The following is a 6,351-nucleotide window of genomic DNA, read 5'->3' as shown; positions in this document are numbered from 1 at the left end:
CTAAAATGTTAGAAAATCATTTTTAAACATGTCATTGAAATTCTTCACTTAAAATAATTCCTCAATAATGGCATTATTTTTTAGAAAGGTCTTGGGCCCGGCACGGTAGCCTAGCAGCTAAAGTCCTCGATACTCCAGTTCCCCTACAGCTCCCTGCCTGTGCCTTGGGAAAGCAGTCAAGGACAGCCTAAAACCTTGGGATCCTGCACCCGTGTTGGAGACCTGGAAGAGAGCTGGCTCCTGGATTCGGATCAGCACAGCTCTGGCCAGTGCGGCCACTTGTGGAGTGAATCATTGGACAGAAGATCTTCCGCTCTGTCTCTCCTCTCTGTGTATCCAACTTTCCAATAAAAAGAAATAAATATTTAAAAAGGTGTCTTATTCTTTGTTCTACCTAATCAGGATTATTGTACGTAGTCTGTTAATTTTTCTCTCAACCAATGTTGGCTGATTGTCATCATCAGCCTTATTCTCTTTTACCTATTTCTATTAGCTTGGACTGAAGCAGCGGGTTTAGAGAGGCTGTCATAGTTGAAAAAGGGCCATTCTTAGTCACATACTCCCTCCCTTTTTAAATTAAAAATATTTATTTATTTTACAATTTTTATTTGAAAAACAGCAAGGGAGTGACAGTGAGCTTCCATCCCCCAGCTCACTCCCCAGATGCCTGTTGCATCCATGCTGAGTAGATTAAAAGCAGCAGCTCAGAAGCCAATGTCTCTCACATGTGGGATGCAGAGACTGCAGCACTTGGGTCCTTGTGAGGGTGCACACCAGCAAGTAGCTGTCTTGGAAGCACTGGAACTGGAGCCACGCATTCTGCTGTGCAGTGTGGTGTCCCAAGGAGTGATTTATTGCACCAGATGTCTGCTCTCGGTCACTCTTTGTGAAATAACGTTGTGAAGTTAACAGGGTTCTCCTCTCCCAGCCTGCTTTATCTTCATGGCACCTATTACTGTCTGACAGTACTTGCTGCTCACTACAATACCTGTTTACTCAGTCCTTGCTGCTCACTACAATACCTGTTTCTTGGTGGGCATTCCAAAGGTTTAATGAAATGATAAATAAAAGCTGTAAGACTAAACAGACGAATGAAGGAGTGAAGGAACATGACCAATAAGATATTTTATGATCTTTAACATATTTTACCAGTCTCTTGTGTTAATACTCTTATAACATTGTGTGTTTAACTTGTCATTTCTCACAGCTCTATGTCTGTGTTTGTTCATAGAACTGTTTGACATGCCCAGGAAGGTAAGATGATACTTAGCAAATAGTTTTGTCATAAAAAATGAACACAGGGCCCGCTGTGGTAGCCCAGTGGCTAAAGTTCTCACCTTGCATGCACCTAGATCCCATATGGACACTGGTTCATGTCCTGGCTGCTCCACTTCCCATCTAGCTCCCTGCCTATGGCCTGGGAAAGCAGTCGAGGGTGGCCCAAAGCCTTGGGACCCTGTACCCGCTTGTGAAACCCGAAAGAGGCTCCTGGCTCCTGGCTCCTGGCTCCTGGCTCCTGACTCCTGGCTCCTGGCTTTGGATTGGCTCAGCTCCAGCCCTTGCAGCTACTTGGAGAGTGAACAAGCGTATGGAAGATTTTTCTCTGTCTCTCATTCTCTCTGTAAATCTACCTTTCCAATAAATCAATTAATACTTGAAAATGAATACAGACCCAGGACCCAATAATAGATCCTCTGTTAACCTGTGTAGCCCTGGAAAAGTCAAATTTCCTCTCTGATTCTATATTTTCTTATGAGTAGAAAGAGAGAAACCTTTCTCTAAGAGAAATCTCAGTAGAAAGAAAGAAATCTTAGGCTCATATTAGCCTTTCTTTAACTGTTCCAATTTTGTTTTGAGATAAAGTCAGCCATAGTCATTGCCTACCTTCTGGTGTAGGCAAATGGAGTCCAATGAAGTCCAAATGTATCCTTAACACTTAGTGATGTGAACTGTTATTTTGTTTTGGGTCTCGGATCATTTTTTAGGCAAAATTTATTTTCTGAGTTCTTTATCTCTCGTTTCTTCTTCTCTGATCCTTTGTCCTGGTGGCACATAGTTGCCATGAAGCCTGTGAGGAAGAGAGGAGTAAGTCTTAAGACACTGTGCTCAAAGTTCTCTCCGAAAAGTCATGCTGCCCCTTTCTATTCAAAGGTTGATCCCTGTGAGGCTTGTCTGTTGCCTAATTCACCTCAACACAGAATAAAAAAACTAGAGGCTCATTTCCCATTTAAATTATTTTGGTTCGTAAACTTCAGACTCAGTTTCATAGCTGATTTCCAGCAATTGCAGAATTAGCTGGAAGGGACCTTATCCAATCTCAAACTTTGGGAAGCAGTGAATCATCTAAGCCTGCAGAACTAGTTAAATGCAGACCTCGATCAGATCCGGGTCTGCTCCCAGTCTAATGTGTTCACAGGCACACTGAGATTCCTAGGAAACCCTAGAGACTCAGCATCAATTATCTCAGTTGACGAGGTGGGCATGACTAAGTTCATGCAAATCAGCCCTCCCACCACCGAACTCAGTACTGCATTTCAAGGCCCCGCATCACAGCGTGGGGTGTCCAATTATCTCTATTTTTAAGTGTTCAAGAGTCAGATTGTGTTGCAGACCAATCTGGGATTAGTGGAGGCAGTGTATCAGCAACCAAAAGCCCTTTATTTCAAATTCACAGTAAATTCCCTCTGTTTTTCCCTCCTGGTGGCTCTTCACTTCAGTTTGTGCCTCTATCCAAGTTGAAAGCTGTGGCATGAGGCTCCTATGTGCAAACTCTTGATTCTAGGCCAAGTGGGTCAGAACAGTTGGCTAGGGATAAAATATGAATTTAGTCAGAAAGTTCTTTTTTCAAGTGAAAGAACAACCCGAGGACTCGGTGGGTGGCTTTTCTTTGAGAGGGAGCTGTGGGACGAAAGAGGCACCTGATCTAGTCTGTCTAGAGGATGTCACTTGAAGAGTTTAGGTGGCTTTTTTGGTACTGAGAAAGCGCTCGAGGATGGGGTTAAAAAGTTGGGTCTTGCTAGAGCCAACTATAAACTCCTTCCAACTCCAGTTACTAACTATGGGATCTCTCTACTTCAGTTTCTATGATATCAGATGGTTGCGTCAACCTCAACGAGTTATGGTGGGCTTTGAAAGGGAGTCAAAGCATGTGACGTCCCTGGCCTCATGCAATTGTTCTTGTATTGTAGACTGATACTTTCCTAGCTGGAATCATGTCAGTGAAGAATGGAGAGTGTCCACGTGCGAACCAAGGTCTGCAGAGCAGCAGATAGCATGGTGCCTGGAAAGGTGGGCTTGTACATGTATTCTCCCAGGGCTTTCCTTGTGGAAAAAGCTGAATACTTACCCCTTCATCTCTGTGCCTGATGTTGTGTGATAGACACGGAGATGGGCCGGTGAGACTGACCTTACTTTTTTATTATATTCTTTAAAAAATATGTATATATTTTTATTGAAAAGTCAGATTTACAGAGAGAAGGAGGGACAGAAAGATCATTCCCCTTCCTAATTTGATGTTAATTTTTTTATAGCTTCCACTTTTTTCTGCTTGTAATATCTCTCCATTTGTTGCCTCCTTTTAACTTTGATTTAAGCGCTTAATCCATTTTATTGTGGTATAAAATACGTAGCTACAAAGTTAATAAGCAGTGCCTTTTGAGAAATGTAAGCAGGTGGATGTACAACCACAATCAAGACATACACTTTTTTCTTTTTTTGTTAATGTAAATTGGATTTTATGCATTCCACAGGTACAGTTCCAAGAAGACAATCCCATTATCCTCACTCTGCTGCTTTCCCCCAGTCTCTCTCCCCTTTTTTCCTTCTGTTTATCAGTTTTTTTGCTAAGGCATTATTTTAATCCACTGTATATCTACAGGCTTAATTCTTCACAGATCATAGCTCTGAACAAGTATAAAGTAGGAAGACCGTATCAACAAGGACTAAAAACAAAGATCACATTCCAAAACGACCGTTTCATTCCTATAGATTTTTGTATTCTATCTTAACTGCCATTTATCAGAGAAAGATGATATATTTTTTAAACTAGCTTATTTCGCTAAACATAATGATTTCCAGTTGCATCCACTTTGTTGCAAAAGACAAGAATGCATTCTTTTTTGTGAGTGAGTACTCTTTCATAGTGTACATATGCCACATTTTCTTTATCCGGTCATCAGTATTTGCACCACCCTCTGTTGATTTCCTAGGGGCATTAACAGGGAGCTGGAGCAAAAATGGAGCAGCTGGGACTCAAACCAGAGCCCTGATAAGATGCAAGAACTGCAGGCAACAGCTTAACTCCTAACTACTGTCTTCTATCCTGCTAAGCTACTGTCTTCAGAAAGGTAGAATAGGAATCAGAATCATTTTTGACACAGACACTCCAATATGGGGTACAGGCATCCAGATTTGGTTCTGCCAACTGTTACCCCGATCCCCATTTTTAATCCTTTAAAGGTTTGTTTTCCTAATTTGAAAGACATAGTGATGGGAATGGAGAGAAAGAGGGAGAGAGGGAGAGGGAAGAAGGAGCAGGAGAAGAGGAGGAAGGGGAGGAAAATAATTTACCTACTGTTTTATTCCCCAAATGGCTGAGGTAGAGCCAGGCTGACTTCAAGTACATGGTAACATCATTCTGGTCTTCTATCTGGGTGACAAGGACCTGAGTATTTGGACTATCCTCCACTGTTTTCCCAAACATATGAGCAGAGAATTGAATAAGAAGTAGAGCATGTGAAACTTGAACCAGCTTAATATAGAGCTGTGCTCCCTATTTTAATTTCTATGCATTTCTAATTTCCAATTCTGTACATATACATATACACATATACATATATACCACTATACATTCATAAATCACTTTAGGAAGTTGTTATGGCATCAGAACAAAACATAGCATTATGGCGGTTCTAAGATACTTGCTTTCAAATATTTCAGTTGATTGTATTCACATTTACTTTTGTTTTGACTTTTTGCTATTTTGTGAATCTTTAGCTTTAAAATATTTATTTCCAATCAGGAAATACAGAGATGGTCCTATATCACATTGTCAAAATTTACCCAAGGCTTATAGCTTTCTCATCTCGCTCATCCTCTTAAGATCACTGTATAATTATTTATTTACATAGGTATTTAGTGTTTACATGATTATAGTGTGTGACTTTTTGTAAATGGTTCTTATTGTAGTATGATTATTTTTATTTATTACACACATTTTTGTTTGCTTGATGTTGAGGTCTTTTTTTTTTTTTTTTTTTTTGTCTGCTTCACTTTCTAAGCATGAAATAGTTCATCTCCAGCATCTTGTCTGGTGGCTCATTTCTCTTTTTTGTTTTCACCCTTCACTCTCATGTCTGTGTTACCTTATTGCAGAAGTTTCTAGGGTCTAGGGATTTTGACGGGCTCTCATCTGGTCTTGTCATCAGGACCTGTGTACACGACTCTATGGCGTCTGCTTTTCCCATCATCCTGGGGATTACCTTTGCCTGTCTCTTGGGTTAGAGTTCATGTGTTCTTTATCCTGTGTTTTCTTTCTTCTTGATTTACCATCTCATTTTTGCTGCAGCAAATTACCTGAGAAGGAACACATGAGACGTTGTTTTGATTTTGTTAGAATTTGCTTTCTGCAAAGTTGTAGGGGACTGTTTTCAAGAGTTCATGGAAATATTAAATTGAAAGATAAATTTATTTTGGTCTAAAAACTTAGAAATATACAATAGTGTTTGCATAGTGAACATCTTCCACAAACTTTTTAAAGATCTCTCATATTATTTTATTTCACTATGTCTTTCAAATAATAAGATCACTCATATTATTTTATTTGGTGAACACTTTGGCTGATTATATATTTATGGGCACTTGGTATCTGATTAAAAAATACTTCCTTTTTTCCTTGTTTGTGAGTAGTTTTTTGTTTTCCAAAATGGGATTTATATTTTATTAAATGGCTTGGCTAATTTCGGTTATAGATATAGAGATTAGGGCTTTTGCCTCTGCTGAACTCTTTGTTTCATGGTTTTCCAGCTTTTCAATGTTGCTGTTGTGATGCTTGACCTTCTGTATTTAATCTATGTTTTTTTCCTTTTGGAAGTTTTTAACACTTTTTTTTAAAGAGATCTCTGATATTCTAAAATTTCACTATGATGCATTTGGAATGACCGTGTGCAAGTTTTTGGGTATAGGAGTTTTGGAGCATCCCACTCTGGGTGTAGGAATTTTGGAGCATCCCACTGCTTAGTGCCAACAGAAAGTCACAAGGCCAACTTCAACAGCCTCCACTGCTGGTGTGAGATAGGAAACAAGTGAACTCTGGCAGAGCCTGTCAGATCTGGTTTCTACTTCAGTGACTGA

The sequence above is a fragment of the Ochotona princeps genome, chromosome 5 (assembly GCF_030435755.1).
Source record: "Ochotona princeps isolate mOchPri1 chromosome 5, mOchPri1.hap1, whole genome shotgun sequence".
Taxonomy (NCBI): domain Eukaryota; kingdom Metazoa; phylum Chordata; class Mammalia; order Lagomorpha; family Ochotonidae; genus Ochotona; species Ochotona princeps.
Note: the sequence above shows the minus strand (reverse complement) of the source record.